The sequence below is a fragment of the Aquarana catesbeiana genome, linkage group LG10 (genome assembly GCF_042186555.1).
Source record: "Aquarana catesbeiana isolate 2022-GZ linkage group LG10, ASM4218655v1, whole genome shotgun sequence".
Classification (NCBI taxonomy): domain Eukaryota; kingdom Metazoa; phylum Chordata; class Amphibia; order Anura; family Ranidae; genus Aquarana; species Aquarana catesbeiana.
The window spans coordinates 79,989,599-80,010,121 of NC_133333.1; the positions used below are offsets into that span (position 1 = coordinate 79,989,599).

At 45.3% G+C, this 20,523-nt stretch overlaps 1 long non-coding RNA gene across 1 annotated transcript in view; it reads right to left on the minus strand.

The window, feature by feature from the left end:
- The window catches only part of LOC141110043 (uncharacterized), a 144,248-nt gene extending 124,292 nt beyond the window's left edge, over positions 1-19,956 (minus strand). The window contains exon 1 of the long non-coding RNA XR_012236219.1: positions 19,061-19,956. This is a non-coding gene — a long non-coding RNA (uncharacterized lncRNA). The remainder of the gene's footprint in view (positions 1-19,060) is intronic.
- Between the last annotated feature and the right edge of the window lie 567 nt (positions 19,957-20,523).

Sequence of the window (20,523 nt, forward strand, 5' to 3'; positions counted from 1 at the left end):
CCACTATTGGTGTAGGTAGTTCAGAGGCCTCAGGCATTTGGGAGTTATCAAGGGCAGGCATAACACCCTCGCCTGGGCCAGCATCAGTGTCAGTTGGGGAGCAGGTACCATTTTGAATGAACCTCCTGTATTGGTGGAATGTCCATGAATCTAGGCTCTCCTCACCAGTAGTGCAAATCAATCCCTGCTCAACACACAGGGTAGGTTCCTGTTCCCCTGATTGTAGTGACAGTAGCTCAAGGGCAGCATCTTGTTTGGCTCTCTTCAGCTATTCCCATTGTTCCCGGACCCATTCATTGGGTTTTCAGGAGGCAATGGACTCTTTCGTGTCTAACAAGTCCACAGGCGGCCCCCACTACACCCAAACATCAGAAAAGAAGGTGTATATCCTTTTACCCAGGGCCCCATTACATTGAGCATGGTATGGTGTAGTGTGGGACTTATGGATTCCACACAGGTGGCATAGTTCCGAAAACACCTGAGACTCAAAGTTGGAGCCTTGAACAGGATTCATTTGGCACAAGCTCAGGGTTGTACCAGATGATTTAAAAAAAGCCTAGCTGTTGTAACAGCAGTTTGATCCCTGGTAGGCACAACAACAGCAAATTTGGAAAAGTGGTCCATGAACACAAGAGCATAGCAGATTCCAGAAGAGGAATCTGTCACTTTCAGGAAATCAATTATAAGTAGTCATGGGTGTAGTTTGTTCCGGGGGTTGCCTTTTGCAAGGAGCAGGTGCTATGCAAACATACAGACTTGCTCTACCCAATCTGATAATCCTGGGCAATAAAAGTGGAAAGTATATAGGGTGCTTCTGTATGAGTGGAATCTTTGGATATCCTGGTTAGGGATGAGCCGAACACCCCCGGTTCGGTTCGCACCAGAAACTGCGAACGGACCGAAAATTTGCACGAACGCTAGAACCCCATTGACGTCTATGGAACACGAACGTTCAAAATCAAAAGTGCTCATTTTAAAGGCTAATTTGCATGGTATTGTCCTAAAAAGGGTTTGGGGACCCGGGTCCTGCCCCAGGGGACATGTATCAATGCAAAAAAAAGTTTTAAAAACGGCAGTTTTTTCGGGAGCAGTGATTTTAATGATGCTTAAAGTAAAAAAAAAAAAAGTGAAATATTCCTTTAAATATCAAAACTGGGGGGTGTCTATAGTATGCCTTTAAAGTGTTTCACGTGCTTAGAACAGTCCCTGCACAAAATGACATTTTTAAAGGAATAAAAGTCATTTAAAACTGCTTGCGGCTTTAATGTAATGTCGGGTCCCTGCAATATGGATGAAAATCGGCATGGGTACCCCCCAGTCCATTACCAGGCCCTTTGGGTCTTGTATGGATATTAAGGGGAACCCCGCACCCAAATTAAAAAAGGAAAGGTGTGGGGCCCCCAGGGCCTATATACTCTGAACAGCAGTATACAGGTGGTGCAAACAAGACAGGGACTGTAGGTTTGTTGTTAAGTAGAATCTGTTTGTAATTTTGAACTGGTACATTTTTAACGTGTTTAACTCCAGCCAAAAAATTTATTTTAAGCTTTTTGGAAAACATAGGGAAGGGTTATCACCCCTATGACATTTGTTTTGCTGTCTGTGCTCCTGTTCAGAAAATTTCACCTCACTTTTTGTCCCAATGACAAATGTTTTTTGAACATTTGGGGTTTTTAGTGAAAAAGGGATTGGTGATAAAGCATCAGTGTAAAGGAGAAAAGTTTTTCCCATATTAACTCTTACAGGAGAGAATTTCCCTTCCTAGGGGTAGATTTCATCTCACTTCCTGTTGTCCGACTCCTTCCGTTTGCAAGTAGGAGTCGTTTGGAAGTTGGATGTTTGAAAGTAGGGGCCTGCCCTATATACTCAGCAGAAATTTGGGCCTTAGGTGTTGTTATGGCCACAACACTGTAAGCCCTCACAGGGCCCTGCTGTGAAATATTAGATCAAGAATTGTAATTACATGCCCCTGTTGAACAGGGGCAGAAAAATTGGGCCTTTGGTGGTGGTGGTGCTGGTGCCACAACACTGTAAGCCCTCACAGATACTCTTGGTGGGCGCAGAAACGGGCCCTGCTGTGAAATATTAGATCAAGAATTCAAATTACATGTCCCTGTTGAACAGGGGCTGAAAAATTGGGCCTTAGGCACTGGTGCTGGTGCCACAACACTGCAACCCCTCACAGATACTCTAGTTGGAGCACAGGAACTAGCCCTGCTGCAAAGAATTGCATCAAAAATTGTAATTACACACCCCTGTTAAACAGGGGCTGAAAAATTGGGCCTTAGGCACTGGTGCCACAACACTGCAACCCCTCACACATACTCTAGTTGGAGCGCAGGAACTAGCCCTACTGGAAAGAATTGCATTAAAAATTGTAATTACACGCCCCTGATAAACAGGGGCTGAAAAATTGGGCCTTAGGCACTGGTGCTGGTGCCACAACACTGCAACCCCTCAAAGATACTCTAGTTGGAGTGCAGGAACTAGAATATAAACAAAAAAATCAGTGCTAATACCCATACATCACATAGAAAGCAGAGATCCCAGGTGCTCGATCCACAGTCGCTGGCTGAGTAGGTAAATGGGGAAAAGATTATCCGCACTCTGGTGATTGCTCTTAAGAAGTATAATATTTATAGACAAGCCACAGTGGCCAAACGCAAAGAACAACAGTTGACGCGTTTCAGCCTATAAGGCTAAGCGAGTGGCCTCTATAGTAAAAAGTTAGAGTAACAAAAATAATAATAAACACGTACCATCATCCAGAAATCAATACATAATGAGGTTGGAAGCCTGATCCCCAGTCAGGCGACCAAAAAAGTGGGGGCATATTTGACTATTACGGTACAGTAAATGTTGGTAACAATCTAAAACATATAACAATAGTAGTAAAATTGATAGTTGATTTTATTGATGCAAGGGACAAATCAAAAGTAATGCAATAAAACATGATATAAGTACAAGTATATCACCAATAGAATCATTAGTATACAGTACATTACGACATCTCAGATATCATATTCCTCGACTAGTTTAGCGGACAAGGCGCTTCATCAGGAGGGAATCTGAAGATAGTTTATTCTGACTAAACAGTCTGAACCTAACAGATAAAAAAACATATAATGAGATTGGCCAAAAGCCAAGAACCATAAAAATAAAATTTATGTTACAGCATCAAAATGAACAAACAGGTAATAAGCAGTACAGGGGGGAAGGGGGACGAATCTGCTTACCCATGTCCCAACAGAGCCCATGCGCAAGGCCCCACCACCAGAGGGTGATCTCCCACGGCGACCTGGGGGGCTACAGAATGAAGGGGATAATGAAGATATTATATATTGTAATAAGGTAAACTAAATTGCCACACACGGGACAGGTAAAACATATAGTGATGGTGATGATAATAATAATAAGAATACAGGGAAGGTGAATAGTGAAGGGGGTGAAAAGTTAGCAAATAAGTTGCAAAGTGCAAGGAATAGGAGGGGATGCATGTGGTGAACAGCGAGGATGGGAACAATTATTGAAAAAATGGTGTAGTGTGGTGTAAAAGTGAGAGTGGCAGGTAGAGAATAAGGACTGGAATGGGGAAGGGAGGAGGAAGGGGAGGGAAAAGGATGGAAAACCAGGAGTGGAGGGGGGGGAAGGGGGGGGGGGTGAAAAACGGGAAGGGGGGAAGAGGAAGCGGGAAAAGGGGGGGAGGGGGGGAAAGGGGGGAGGGGATGTAACGACACCCCGAGTATGAAAGGGGTTAAAGTCGTTTAGGACATTTCATACCCAAACACAAAGGCAGCTACCGAACACTCCAATCAGCCGAACAAGGAACCCATAAAAATAATCCACCCCAAAAACGAGACACGGCTCTGTCTTCAGGTTCCAAGCAGGAATCAACTCATTTATTATAACACATGGACACAACAGATAAAATAACTCAGAGACTCTTTCCCCCCCACCCTTGGAAAAGAGGGCGGGTTAAACTGTCCAATGACAATGGACACACAGGTCAGGTGTGTTTAACGTCTCATCAGTACACAGTGTTAGCAGGGAGAGCTGTTGGAAGAATCCCCCCTCCCTCCAATGCAATACACATCCTGTGATCCAAGGCAGACAAACACAAACCCTCCAATGCAATACACATCCTGTGATCAAAGACAGACAAACACAAACCCTCCAATGCAATACACATCCTGTGATCCAAGGCAGACAAACATAATAGAACATTGGTTTGCAGAAGGCTTGCATTCAGTCCCCTCCAAAGCCTCTTTTCCGGCTAGGTTTGTCACAGGGGAGAAAAGTGGCAAGGAGGAACGGGATGTGACCGTGTGAGATTGTGCAGTGAAAATGGGTATAAGTATACCTGATGCTGATATGAGCATAAAAGGTTCCGGGGGGAGGCGCACTGCCAAAGGTTAGTGCCAAAGTAAGGTAGAAGGGAGGATACTGGGGACTGCAAGCGACGGGCAAACACATAGCAAGGCATGTTCACCCCAGCCTGGAGCATCTAGAAGAAAGACACGGTATACAATATAACCAATGCTGGTGCCCTGGGATGCGGGGACTTACATATAAAGATAAGCTTGGTAATCCCATCAAACCTACCATTGGCTGGCTAGCGTACACAAACCCGGGGACCCGAGGCTTGACCGTCAAACAGGCAAAGCCTGCTATTTGTAGCTCCCGACCCTGCGACGCTGTGTCACACGCCGGTAGGACGCCGGTGTATGACGTCACAGGGTCAGAGGTCCCACACAGCGCGTGGGCACGCGCACCCGCCCTACGGCCACAGGAACAAGTCCCAGTCAGGATCAGTGCAAGAGGAGGGGGCGGTCCCGCTTCCGAGACCAACCCCTCCACCAGGGACCTCACCAGGCCACCGTGGGAAAGCACAGGGGGAGGGGCCCGCGCCGGCACCCCAGTCGGGAACAGGGGAAGGGGAAGCAGAGGGTCCCAATACAACGGAAGTATGAAACGAAAAAAGGAGATTATTCAAACATAACCAAGGAGATAGATGAAATTAAAATAACATAGAAAACATGAATAAGTAAATAGCGATTGATAAATACCCTAAAAAACCGGTGCAGTAACCCCCCCGAGACCTAAACCCATGGAACCTAACTGCATAAAAAATGCATAAAGTTAAGAAGGGCCAGGGACAAAAACCACATGATTGGGTAGAACCATGTGAATAATAAGGCGGGTAGCCAAAATAATAGTGCCTGGCCAAACTAATGGGCATCTGTCTCGGAGGGTTGCATCGGGGCTAATTGTTGAAAAACAATGGCAATATAAGGGGGTAATGAATTGTATAATAGGAGGCCCCCCCAGAGGACACAGACCATATGTGTCAATGGGGGTTAATTAAAAATGAGGGGTGGGACAACTGGGGTCAGTAAGGTGGAGGGCAGCTCAAGGCCATGTCCACTCAGACAGCTCACCCAGACATCCCACTCGACATAGTGCCAGGTGTGTTATCCACCCAATGTATACGACTAAGCGAGTGGCCTCTATAGTAAAAAGTTAGAGTAACAAAAATAATAATAAACACGTACCATCATCCAGAAATCAATACATAATGAGGTTGGAAGCCTGATCCCCAGTCAGGCGACCAAAAAAGTGGGGGCATATTGGACTATACGGTACAGTAAATGTTGGTAACAATCTAAAACATATAACAATAGTAGTAAAATTGATAGTTGATTTTATTGATGCAAGGGACAAATCAAAAGTAATGCAATAAAACATGATATAAGTACAAGTATATCACCAATAGAATCATTAGTATACAGTACATTACGACATCTCAGATATCATATTCCTCGACTAGTTTCGCGGATAAGCCGCTTCATCAGGAGGGAATCTGAAGATAGTTTATTTTGACTAAACAGTCTGAACCTAACAGATAAGAAAACATATAATGAGATTGGCCAAACGCCAAGAACCATAAAAATAATTTTTTTTTTTTGTCCCACCCCTCATTTTTAATTAACCCCCATTGACACATATGGTCTGTGTCCTCTGGGGGGGGCCTCCTATTATACAATTCATTACCCCCTTATATTGCCATTGTTTTTCAACAATTAGCCCCGATGCAACCCTCCGAGACAGATGCCCATTAGTTTTGCCCGGCACTATTATTTTGGCTACCCGCCTTATTATTCACATGGTTCTACCCAATCATGTGGTTTTTGTCCCTGGCCCTTCTTAACTTTATGCATTTTTTATGCAGTTAGGTTCCATGGGTTTAGGTCTCGGGGGGGGTTACTGCACCGTTTTTTTAGGGTATTTATCAATCCCTATTTACTTATTCATGTTTTCTATGTTATTTTAATTTCATCTATCTCCTTGGTTATGTTTGAATAATCTCCTTTTTTCGTTTCATACTTCTGTTGTATTGGGACCCTCTGCTTCCCCTTCCCCTGTTCCCGACTGGGGCACCGGCGCGGGCCCCTCCCCCTGTGCTTTCCCACGGCGGCCTGGTGAGGTCCCTGGTGGATGGGTCGGTCTTGGAAGCGGGACCGCCCCCTCCTCTTGCACTGATCCTGGCTGGGACTTGTTCCTGTGGCCGTAGGGCAGGTGCGCATGCGTGCGCGCGCGACTACATCGCGCGCGCTGTGTGGGACCTCTGACCCTGTGACGTCATGCGCCGGCGTCCTACCGGCGTGTGACACAGCGTCGCAGGGTCGGGAGCTACAAATTGCAGGCTTTGCCTGTTTGTTTGACGGTCCGGCCTCGGGTCCCTGGGTTTGTGTACGCTAGCCAGCCAATGGTAGGTTTGATGGGATTACCAAGCTTATCTTTATATGTAAGTCCCGCATCCCAGGGCACCAGCATTGGTTATATTGTATACCGTGTCTTTCTTCTAGATGCTCCAGGCTGGGGTGAACATGCCTTGCTATGTGTTCGCCCGTCGCTTGCAGTCCCCAGTATCCTCCCTTCTACCTTACTTTGGCACTAACCTTTGGCAGTGCGCCTCCCCCCGAAACCTTCTATGCTCATATCAGCATCAGGTATCCTTATGCCCATTTTCACTGCACAATCTCACACGGTCACATCCCTTCCCTCCTTGCCCCTTTTCTCCCCTCTCCCCTCTCCCCTCCCCCCTCCCCCCCTTTTCCCGCTTCCTCTTCCCCCCCTTCCCGTTTTTCACCTTCTCCCCCCCCCCCCATCACTCCTGGTTTTCCATCCTTTTCCCTCCCCTTCCTCCTCCCTTCCCCATCCCAGTCCTTATTCTCTACCTGCCACTCTCACTTTTACACCACACTACACCATTTTTTCAATAATTGTTCCCATCCTCGCTGTTCACCACATGCATCCCCTCCTATTCCTTGCACTTTGCAACTTATTTGCTAACTTTTCACACCCTTCACTATTCACCTTCCCTGTATTCTTATTATTATCATCACCATCACTATATGTTTTACCTGTCCCGTGTGTGGCAATTTAGTTTACCTTATTACAATATATATTATCTTCATTATCCCCATCATTTTGTAGCCCCCCAGGTCGCCGTGGGAGATCACCCTCAGGTGGTGGGGCCTTGCGCATGGGCTCTGTTGGGACATGGGTAAGCAGATTCGTCCCCCTTCCCCCCTGTACTGCTTATTACCTGTTTGTTAATTTTGATGCTGTAACATAAATTTTATTTTTATGGTTCTTGGCTTTTGGCCAATCTCATTATATGTTTTCTTATCTGTTAGGTTCAGACTGTTTAGTCAGAATAAACTATCTTCAGATTCCCTCCTGATGAAGCGGCTTGTCTAGTCGAGGAATATGATATCTGAGATGTCGTAATGTACTGTATACTAATGATTCTATTGGTGATATACTTGTACTTATATCATGTTTTATTGCATTACTTTTGATTTGTCCCTTGCATCAATAAAATCAACTATCAATTTTACTACTATTGTTATATGTTTTAGATTGTTACCAACATTTACTGTACCGTAATAGTCCAATATGCCCCCACTTTTTTGGTCGCCTGACTGGGGATCAGGCTTCCAACCTCATTATGTATCAGCCTATAAGGCCTTAGTCATAACCACATTACAGACATGAAACTTTGAAAATAAATAGTAGCTCCAAGGATCACTGGCTCCACCCATTAATTGTCTTAATTGACTACAGGCAATTATCCAAAAAAGGGGAATCAGCTATACTGCATATTGGGTGATCCATATGTATGCCACTATTTGTCACACGCCTTAGAGTGATAATAAGTACATGTGTGCACACACTCATGCATGCACTCATGCACATATACATGATTAAAACACACCATGAAATACAAAAAACATTAGATTCAAAAAGTAAAAAATAAAATAAAAATAATAATTCAGGTATGTGAAAAAGACACCAGAGGAGGAAAAGAGAAAAAGAGAGAGGAGGCTCTGGGGAGAGGCAAGCTTAATGTAAGTGCAAATCCAGATTCCACCTCAGGTTTAACCCCTGAGGCGATCTAGTTTTTAATCTAAAAATCCACCATGCTTCTCTCCCCAGTAGCCTTCTCTCCCTGTCACCTCCTCTGGGCGAGTGAGACAGCGGTTTTATCCCTCTAAAGCGGAAAGAGGAGAGATCGCCCTGTGACATTCCCTAAAATGACGTTTTGCATTCAAAATATTTCTAGCATTTGGGTTAATTGTGTCACAGTAATGTTCCCCTATACGGGCTCTCAGAGGACGTGTGATACAGCCTACATATTGGAGGCTGCATGAAATACAGGTGATCAGGTAAATTACATAGTTTGTGCCACAGTTGATGTATTGCTGTATAGTAAACTCTTCACCTGTAGCAGTGGCAACAAATGTTTTACCCAGATCACACAAGTAATGCCCCGTACACACGGTCGGACATTGATCGGACATTCCGACAACAAAATCCTAGGATTTTTTCCGACGGATGTTGGCTCCAACTTGTTTTGCGTACACACGGTCGCACAAAGTTGTCGGAATTTCCGATCGACAAGAACGTGGTGACGTAAACCACGTACGACAAGACTAGAAAAGGCCAGTTCAGAACCAAGCGCGGCACCCTTTGGGCTCCTTTTGCTAATCTCGTGTTAGTAAAAGTTTGGTGAGAGACGATTCGTGCTTTTTCAGACTCGTGGTTTTCAGATTGTTTTCTGCTGTTCAGTTTGTGCTTGTGGGTTTGTATCTGCTCTTCAGTGCGTGCAAGCAGGGCCGGTGCTAGATTATTTTGCACCCTAGGCAAGACCAGCTACTTGCGCCCCCCCCCCTCCAAAAAAAAAATTTAAAATTAAAACTACCATTTTAAAACCTGTAGAAAATATTAAAACATCTAAATATAAAACTGCTACATTTCTTTTCATTCAGACAGCCCAATCCAGCAAAAAAAAAGAAAGAAAGAAGAAAAGAAAAACAGCCCAATCCAGCAAAGAGACATCCCCACATAAAAAAGACATCCCAATCCAAAGAGACATAAAAAATCCAGCAAAGAGACATCCAAATCCAAGTGTGATAGGTGGGGGAGAGTGTGACAGGTGGGGGGGGTGATAGGTGGGGGGCCAGTGTGACAGGTGGGGGTGGGGGGCCAGTGTGACAGGTGGAGGGGGGGCAGTTTGACAGGTGGTGGTGGGGGGCAGTGTGACAGGTGGGCAGCCAGTGTGACAGGTGGGGGGCCAGACAGGTGAGGGGCCAGTGTGACAGGTGGAGGGGGCAGTTTGACAGGTAGGGGGAAGTGTGACAGGTGGGGGGGCCAGTGTGACAGGTGGGGGGGCCAGTGTGACAGGTGGGGGGCCAGTGTGACAGGTGGGGGGGTCAGTGTGACAGGTGGGGGTGGGGGGCCAGTGTGACAGGTGGAGGGGGGGCAGTTTGACAGGTGGTGGTGGGGGGCAGTGTGACAGGTGGGCAGCCAGTGTGACAGGTGAGGGGCCAGTATGACAGGTGAGGGGCCAGTGTGACAGGTGGAGGGGGCAGTTTGACAGGTAGGGGGAAGTGTGACAGGTGGGGGGGTCAGTGTGACAGGTGGGGGGGTCAGTGTGACAGGTGGTGGTGGGGGGCCAGTGTGACAGGTGCAAGAACTTCACTCACTGTGTTGGCTGTTAGTGCCAGCTTCTCAAGAGGCAGGCGCGTTGCATGGAATCCTATGTCAGCAATAAACAGCCCATCAGAGCAGCCAATCATGGAGTCGCATGCTTGTGGATCCACGGGCAATCGATAGCAGGGGTGGGCGTTCCGTGTGGTGGTGGGCGTGGCCAATGGCTACCAGTGTGTTGTTCTGTCCCAGGGCTCAAGTGAGCGTCGCATAGAGGCAGGATGGCGGCGTACGTATAGTCACCTGTCAAATGTTCCTGCCCCGGAGCGGGACGGCCTCCCCCGTTATTGGGAAGGGATTCCCACACTTCCCTCGCTCCTCCCCTTCAGTAAACAATGAGAAACGGCCCGGGAAGTGAAGGTAGACTGGGGGGGGCGGAGCGCCCACGAACATGCCGCTCTGTGTGTGTAAGTGGAGCTGAGGCGGCCGGCCGTGCTAGTATGCTGTCACTGTGCGCGCCCTCCGCATGCTGGACTATGGAGAACTAGGCACTGACAAGCTCCCGGCGGAAAGTAGGGAAACCAGCGGTCAAGGCTGCGCCCTAGGCGGCAGTGCGCCCTAGGCGGTTGCCTAGTTCGCCTAGTGGTAGCACCGGCCCTGCGTGCAAGCAAGCTATGCATGACTTTGTCATTGTGTTCTTGTTTGTTCGTTACTGGTTTTCAGGTCGCTCTTCACAGGCCTTGCTGTTCTTCAGTGCGTTCTGTTACTTTGTTCTGAGCAGCCGACCGTTTTCTAGCCATGTTGCGTATACGTACACCTCATAGAGTTCGTGCTGTGCGGGGGCTTGGTGTTGGGGTCCTGACCTTGACACAAGTCCAGTCCATGAACACGGTGGGGAGGAGTTTATGGACCAAGAATTGGTTGCTCCAGCGTGACCAGTTCTGTCATATGCCTTTGCTCCGTGAGATCCGTGAGAATAATCCTGATGATTTCAGGAACTTTCTCCAGATGACGGACCCCGTTTTTCACCTTTTGTTGGCTTTGCTGACCCCCTATATCAGCAGGCAGGATACCTGCATGGGGCAAGCCATCACTCCGGAGCAGAGGCTAGTCGCCACCCTGCGGTACTTAGCGATGGGAAGAAGCCTGCAGGACTTGAAGTTCTCGACAGGCATCTCCCCCCAGGCTCTGGGGATCATTATCCCAGAGACCTGTTCTGCCATCATACAGGTCCTGCAGAAGGAGTATATGAAGGTAAGATTTTTATCCTTGAACATCACATTTTATTGTATTTAATGTTTGCTAATATATTGTATTTCTTTCCTCATTCCCTAATTACCATGATTGTAATATGCTGTGAATGACCCCTTTGTCCTCATTCATGCTGGATTTTTATGTAATTATTTTTTTTCTCCTTCATACATATTTGCCTTCACTTACCTCCCCAGCATGGTCTCTTGGTTCTATATTCACCTCATGTAGTCACTTAACAATGTATTTTATCAGCTCCATAGTAGTGCTTTACCACAAACACCCCCTAAAATGTTTTTAAATGTGATTTGTGCTTTAAATTCAGGCAGAGTGCCAGAGGTTTTTTTGGGGGGGTCCCCAAATCATTTGGAACCCTCCCTCCCCCCAACTGCTAAGTCAGCTGATAACAATTCTCTATCTATCCTCAATCATCTATCTGCTGGCTTTGCCAAACCCATACACACTATACCCATCTCTTTTGTGGTCAGATGTATGGATGAATTCCCCAAAGCATGTAGTGCAAGGGCCTGCCTGTATACTTTCAAATGGTACTGTTTAAAGTTTGTTTATCCTATTATTATCTTGATAGGTAATAGCAGAATGTCCAAATGTGCTCAAATGTGTACAGTGTGTATTTATATCTTTGTATTATGACACTTCTTACCTGTCCAGTGGGCTGCCAATAGTGTAACTAAGGAGGGGCTGTTCAAAGCAATACCCATTATTTAGGCATTCATCTCTCAATGAAGTTGAGAAGGTTACCTGTCCAAGAGCTCCCCCCCTCCCTATAATGTTAGAAATGGCCCAGGAGAGGGGGGGGGGGGATATAATAGGTGTACCTTATACTTTGGTGTTTAAAAATTCCCATAAATAAAATGTTATCTTGATGTTGGCCAAGAATGTTTGTGTCTAATCTGCTTTCCATGTTTATGTGCAAAAAGACTAATTTTTTTTGTTTTCCTCAACAGTTTCCTTCCATACCACAGGAATGGCAGACTGTGGCCTCCCACTTTGCCCAGCGGTGGGACTTTCCTAACTGCGGAGGGGCAATTGATCGGAAACACATCCACATCATCCCACCACCCAACTCGGGGTCATACTATTATAATTACAAGGGGTTCAATAGTATTGTGATGTTGGCGGTGGTGTCGGCTACTTATGAGTTCCTGTATGTGGACGTGGGGAAGAATGGCTGGATGTCAGATGGTGGAGTCATCGCCCAGACAGAGTTCTACAGGCATCTCCAGAATGGCAGCTTGGACTTGCCACCTCCAGAAGACAATGTGGAAGGACTCCCATTCGTCTTCATTGCGGATGAAGACTTTGCGCTGGGGGACCATCTTATGCGGCCATTCCTGATGAGGACCCTCACCCCGGACCAGAGGGTTTTTAATTACCGGCTGGCCAGAGCCAGAAGAGTGGTGGAAAACACGTTTGGAATCATGGCCAGCCGGTTCCGCCTATTTCTTACACCCATACACACGGCGGAGTACAAACTGAATCATATTATCCTGGCGTGCTGTGTTCTACACAACTTTTTATGGCAACATTCTGCCAACTATGCTGGCTCAGTTGGGCCTGAGGCCGGAATTCAAAATGAACCAACCCTGACGGCGCTTGAAAGTCCTGGCTTGCCCTCCCTGAGTGCCGTGATGTCCGGCTAAGATACCTTGAATTCTTTGCGGGTAGGGGGGCTATCAATATGCCAGACAATGTGTGAGTCCTGAAAATGGCGCGATTGTGCAACCTTATACAAAGCATTGTTGGGTGTTATTTACTAAAGGCAAAGACACTTTGCACTCCAAGTGCACTTGAAACTGCACTTGGAGTGCAAAGTAGATTTGCCCTTAGGAAATAACCCCCATTGTCACTGAAAACACCAATTAGAGCACAACAAAAGTTTTGGAGCGTTGAAACAATAATCCACACATTCTTGATTAACAATCTTTTTAATACCTGCACAATCACATGTGCATTTAGAAAAGGTTTTTAAAACAAACCAACATGTTTGTTGTATAACAATTTTTGGGGTCACATTAGAAAAAGTAGAAATGTCCATTTAAGATAAAACAGGCATGTTTAACACCAACAAGAAAGACACAAATCTTGAACTTACAAAGTTCACATTTGGTAGAACTTGAAGGCAATATCAGACATGAGTATATAGGAGCTGTGTTTGATATTGCGTTCAGATGGGGTTAAGTCACCCCCGGAAAAGCCAAATTTTGAAGATGCACACAGATAGCCGAATGTCAACATGTGCTAGCTGCCATCATGGGGGATCAAGGGACGTGTTTTGGGGGAGCCACACCTTCCTCTCAGCTACTTTATTATTGAGGAAGGGGTTGCACCCCCAAAACGCGTCCATTAATCTCCCGTGATGGCAGATAGCACATGTTGACACACTGTGTGCATCCTCAAAATTTGGCTTTTCTCCAATTAGACAAAAAATGTTAAAATTGTAGCACTCTCCCAAAAACATCAATGATGTTCTTATTTTTTTGAAGAACATCATTGATGCTTTTCTTGATGTTTTCCAAGTCCCTATTACCCCCCATGATCTCCCCAATTAGGATCTGTGCACTTTCTGAGGTGAAATGCCCTGGATCCACAACATCACGATCACCTAAAAAGATAGAAACCAAAAAAAAAAACACGTATTATAAATATGCAGGCATCCATCTCTTACCTGAGCCTGTGGTCACAGACACTCACCTGTTGTGGTGCCAATTTACACCACGTCTTCCTCCTCCTGCTTTTCTTGTCTTTGGGGGATTTCCCCTTCTTCCAGAGGTGGGGGGTCTCTGGTCTTCTCGGATGAGGGGTGTCCACCGAGTCTTTTTTCCCCTATGTAATAAAAAAATGGTATACTTAGCACACAGATATTTGATGGCAGAACTATAAATATAAAAAAAATTGCTTGGAAGTGGGGTACAATTGTCTGTTTTGTCTTGAGTTTCAAGATGTAGAATTTTTAGTGTCCTTTGTCAAGCTTCAATACTTTACCTGTTTTGTACAAGCTTCACAGATGGAGACACCCCTATAGTATACACTGGAGCACCTGTGTGGGCCCCCTAATAAAAAGGGTGTTCTTGTGTCCCACACTAGTGCTCCAGCGTCCAGATGTCTAAACAGCTGCTGAGTGTCCTCTCCTTACACAGAATCTAGTTTGCATTTCATTCTATTAACAAACACATCTACACAACCAAATTAGTTTCAGACAAGTAGGCCCTAAAAAATGTTGGCAAATGCATATGGCCCAAACAATGGTGTTTTATAGGCTGAAAGAAAAATGTTTGATACGAACGAATAATGTGCCCATGAACATGAAAGTTAACATTTTAAACTGGATTAACAGTTAAGAAAAGCACATGGATCAGCACGAACGTAATAAAGACAAAAAGACTAGGAACACAGGACAACTACTTACTTTTTTGCAGCACTCTCCGGATTTTTCTGTACTGCTCGTGTTCTCGTAATTTCAGGTCCGACCACCGCTTCCTGAGCTGATCTTTCGATCGTCGTACCCCGAAATTCCGGTGCAGACTTTTGACCACTTTCGCCATGATCTTGGCCTTTCTGACATTGGGGTTGGGGTAAGGTCCATACTTCCCGTCACAGTCGGCCCTTTTCATTATGTCGACCATCTCCAACATCTCCCCAAAGGACATATTTGATGCCTTAAATCGTCTCCTTCTGGATCGGGACGTTTCTGGCTCCGGGCTTTCCTCCTCCTCCTCCTCTTTGGTGTAAATATCAGACACCTGCTCTTACTCCGCCATGTGCTCTTCCCCACTGCGCCGAACGAGAAGGGGCAGGGAATAGACTAGAAAGAACGTCAGGGGCGGGCGGAGTTTTGTGCATGCGCAGTGTCTATAAAGCGTAACACGCGTGCGTAGTACGTACGATCTGTGAGCGGAGGAAGGCGTAACGGAGGCGCCGATCATGATAACAAAGGTAAGATTTAACATTGTGCCTATACTGCTTCTAGATTGAGGCCTGTATTTGCACAAGTTTAGAAGACTTTAGGCTGACATTAGGGTTTGTCTTGTGTTGTGTCTTGCAGTGAAAATGGATCTATTTAAAGATGAGGAATTTATGCCCATATTCATTGATATGTTCAGGGAGCTGCCTTGTCTGTGGGAGATAAACCACCCTGAATATAAGAACCAAACAAAGAGGAAGGCAGCGCTGGATCAATTGCTGGAATTTGTGAAGACGGTGATCCCCATGGCAGACATCACCTATTTGAAGATCCTAATTGGTGGCCTGAGGAGCACTTATCTAAGGGAGCACAAGAAGGTCCAGGATTCCCAGAGATCAGGAGCTGCAGATGACATTTATGTCCCCAGGCTGTGGTACTATGACAGGCTGCATTTTCTGGCAGGTCAGACTGAACCCAGGCCAGCACTCTCCAATCTTCCTTCCACGCTTCCTTCCCCCCCAGCTGAGGCTTCTGATGCCCAACCTGGGCCTTCCAGGCAGCAACATGTGGAGGAGCCCAGCTTCAGCCAGGTATAGCATTCTTCTAAATGATTGTGATTGATGATGCAAAAACTAAAACCATGTCCCTTTTTCATACACAGGGAAGTCTCAGCCAGGAGGTGGCCGGGCCAAGCAGGCTGCCTGATATCCAGGTCCCTACCCTACACCTTCAAAGACAAAGTGGCAGGAAGAGGAGTAACCTGGAGGAGGCTGCCATAGGCCTCTTTTGGAAGGCTACAGAGGCCCTGCGAACCCCCCACAGTGTGGGGGAGGACTTTGCTTGCATAACTGCCTGCAAAATGCTGCAGATGGAGGAGGGCCAATGACTCCTGTGTGAGTCCTTAATTTTGGAAGCTCTCAATAAGGGGTTGAGGGGCCAAATAACATCTGCTACCCACATTTGTGACCTCACACATAGTCCTTCTCCTCCTTCAGGTCCTACTACTCCTCCTCCTCCTCCTCCAGGTCCTACTACTCCTCCTCCTCCTCCTCCTCCTCCAGGTCCTACTCCTCCTCCTGCCACATCTCCAACACCAGAGCCACAGCCAGGAAGGAAGCGTGGAAAGAAGACCAGAAAGTGATGACCCTGGGTCCAGTCTGGTTTGGCAAAAGATGCAGCCTCTTGTAGTACCACAGCCTGGGGACACAGATGTCATCTGCTGCTTTCCGGATCTCTGGGACTTCTGGACCAGACTGCACTCCCTTAGATATGGACTCCTCAGGCCACCAATTTTGATGTTAAATAATTGATGTCTGCTCTGGGGGTCCAAGGCTTCGCCAATTTCTGCTGTTTATCCAGCGTTGCCTCCTTCTTTGGTTCTGAGCCCTTAATAAAGGATTTTTTGTTTCAATTATACTTGCCTATGTGTGTTTTCCTTAAAAAAGGACAGTTTGTTTGTGAGGATTCAGGTACATTTCAAAAATACAATGTGAAATTAACAAGGGACACCAACACCAAGCAACCTTCTTGAGATTAAATAATATAAGATATCAATGGTGTTGTGGTAACTTGACACACAAAACACACACAAAAATATTGAGGGAATCCCGATAAATAATAAAGAAAGAAGTTTGTGAGAAGTCTGTGTGAATATGAGCAGCAAAACTACTTCATTCTTCTCACATTATAAAGAAGAAGAGAGTGCGCTGTATTAAACCATTTTTTACATTGTAGCATGACGAAAGTGCTGTATCCATTGCGAACGCTAATTTTACCAGACCGAGCTGTTCCGTCTCGGAATTTCTCCTGAGCATGCGTGGCACTTTGTGCATCGGAACTGGCCACACACATGGTTGGAATTGACGCGATCAGATTTTGTTGTCGGAAAATTTTATAGCCTGCTCTCAAACTTTGTGTGTCGGAAAATCCGATGGAAAATGTCCGATGGAGCCCACACACGGTCGGAATGTCGGACAACACGCTCCGATCGGACATTTTCCATTGGAAAATCCGACCGTGTGTACAGGGCATAACAGTACCTACAGGTTTTTATATTACAAGAGTAACTGCCAGGATGGGAGAGCCAGGTGGATTGGCATTGTTTGGATGAAAATAGACTAGGTGATAGTGCAGTCCCCAGTGTGGGCGCACGTCGGCTAGAAAAAAGGCAACCTGCTTGCAGAATTTCATTCAAATCTTTATCTGTATGTAATATTGGCAGATTCTTTTTTATTATTCTGACTATTTGATTATATTCTTGGGAAAATGTGGTTACGAATGTGATAGGTTTACCCGTTTTTCTATTCCTAGAGTTGTAAGATTGATGAGGTTTGTTATTATTTTTATTTTTATGCTCTCTCTCAGTTTTAGGCTTATCTGACAGTAATTCCTCTCTGTCCATCATCAAAACCCTTTCTAGTCCTTGGTGTATAACAGATTCGTTATAACCTCGGTCCAATAAGCGCTGATGGATGACCTTATATTCTAGTTCAAAGGTTGAGTTTGTTGAACAGTTACGTTTAGCTCAAATAAACTCCCCATAAAGGATGGCATTGATGGTGTGGGATGGATGACAACTGGTTGCAAAAAGCGTAGTGTTACCAGGGCAAGGTTTCCTATAGGTGCATGTTGAAACATCACCTGTGGTTGGATCACCCTTTAGGGCGGTGTCTAAAAAGTTGATACTGGAAACATCATGCTCAATTGAAAAATGTAGATTTAACTGATTATCATTCAGAAATTTCAAAAATTCATGCAATCCCATAATGTCACCATCCCACACCATCACGAGGTCATCAATGAAACGACCATACCAAACAATCTGCTTAGCAAAAGGGTTGCTGGGAAAAACTTGTTCCTCCCACCAACCCATATAGAGGTTCGCCATGGACGGTGAGAATCTAGCACCCATCGACGCCCCGCAGCGCTGGACATAATATGTGCCATCAAATAAAAAATAATTATGCTTTAATAAAAGCTCAACACTTAACAGAATAAACTCCTGTAGCTCCTGAGAGTAGGAGATGTAGCGTTGAAGATGATATTGGATGGCCTGCAATCCAGCGCTCTGGGGGATTGACGAATAGAGTGCCCTCACGTCTAGTGTGGCCCACACATAGGTGGATATCCATTTAACAGATGTGATATGGGATAGGACTATGCTCGTATCTCTGATGTAGCCGGGCAATCTGTATACCAAAGGCTGTAGGTGGCGGTCTAGCCATTCTCCCAAACGCTCAAATAAAGAGCCAATTCCAGCCACAATTGGTCGTCCCTGGATGGGACGGTCAAGTTTATGAATTTTAGGGAGATAATGGAATACCGCCACCACAGGTTTATCCACATAGAGATACTCAGCAGTTTTGGATGACAGAACTCTCATATTAAAGCCCAACTGTAAATGTTTCAAAAGAGTTGATTGAAAAACAATAGTGGGGTTGTTCGACAGGGGTAGATATGTGTGTCACTGTCACTGAGCTGTCTAATGGCTTTAGATCTATATTGTTCCCTAGTCATCACCACCACTGCTACTCCCTTATCTGCTTCCTTTATCACTAACCCTTTATTGTCTTTTAATTGCTGTAGAGCCTATTTCTCTTGCTTTGAGATATTAGTCTTTCTAGATGTTGAGCTATGTTGTTTCAGTTGTATCAATTCCCCCTCTATTACAGCCTGAAAAGTGTCTATAGTAGAGTTTCTTGCATTCACAGGGTAAAAAAACGTATCCCCATTTTGTGATGTAAGGCATGAAGCTCCATAGGAGCCCATATGCGATTCTGAATACAGCTGTTCTAAAGTTAATGATGCAAATAAATCCTGAAACATAAAAGAAACATGCGGGCAAACAACTTGTTCTGCAATTGATTGGTTTTGGTCAGATTCACTCACCATCTCTGATGTCAGTGGGTCATCCACCTGTTCGTCAATTCCCTGTTGAAAATGTTTCCACAGTAAGAGGTTCCTGACAAACCTGTTGGTGTCCAAAATGGTATTAAAAATATCAAAGTGATAGGTGGGTGAAAAAGATAGACCACGTGACAATAGAGATAATTCAGAATCAGTCAAAAACCTCATCCGTTAAATTAACTACTGAGGTAATGGTTGATAATTCACTTTTTATTTCTTTTTTCTCTGTGGATATCGCCAATCTCTGTCTTTTCCCCCCTCGCCTTTGCCTTTTCTTGCAGTGTCCTGTTTTCTGGTTGTTTTTTTTTCTTTGGCTGCTGGTAGTATGTTGTTGATAGTATGTTGCAGACACAGCATTTTTTGACCCCTCGGGGTTAACACTTCCACCAGAAAAAACCTTGTCTGAAGAGATTCAGGGAGTAGATGTTTTCAGAGCTGCAGTAGTGTCAGACAGGGACAGACCATCTCCCTCAGCTGTATCTTCAGATAAGGAATCCGATGCCTCTGGTGAGCTGAAGCCCACTTTCTTAATTATACTAGCAGATCTGTGTTTTCTCCTGAGAATAGATCGTGGTGTAGAGCTGAAGCTTCTACTCCTCCTCCCCCACTCATAAACTGTATTGCTCTGGTAATCATCCACATCACAGAGGTATTTAGTCCTTTTGATCTGTGTAATCTGTGTTTCTAATTCCTCTATCCTCCATTGCAGTTTGTTCTCTGAATCTGTGAATGTGGGTAAATGTTTGGTCTTTGATGTTTGAGGAACTAACCCTGCTGCAAAGAATTGCATCAAAAATTGTAATTACACGCCCCTGTTAAACAGGGGCTGAAAAATTGGGCCTTAGGCACTGGTGCCACAACACTACAACCCCTCACAGATACTCTAGTTGGAGCACAGGAACTAGCCCTGCTGCAAAGAATTGCATCAAAAATTGTAATTACACGCCCCACCTTAGGCACTTGGCTGTGATACACCTAATTCTACACCTTCATTCCTCTCAGTGCAGGTCTCAGAGAGGACTGAAGGTATAGTGGGGTTGGAGATCCCAGCTGATGAGGAGTAAGGAGAAGTCTTCCGCATGTTGCGGCTCAACACGGCCAGCTGCCGAAAAAAAGGCCAAGCGTGTCTGTGATGGAGATATTGGATATCATATTTATATCAATGAGATTCAAGTGGACCATTGCAAGGACTCCAATTTAAACTGCCTTGCCCCATAGGATGTATGTATGTGTGTATATATATATATATATATATATATATATATATATATATATATATATATTTATATTTACGTGTATATGTGTGTATCTATGTGTGGGTATATATATTTTATATATGGGTATATGTTTCTTAATATCATGATAGAATATAGCTCACCTTAAGGAATGTAGTTACATTGATGTGAACCCGAGAAGCCCTCCAGGTGTTGATTGGATCAAAGGGT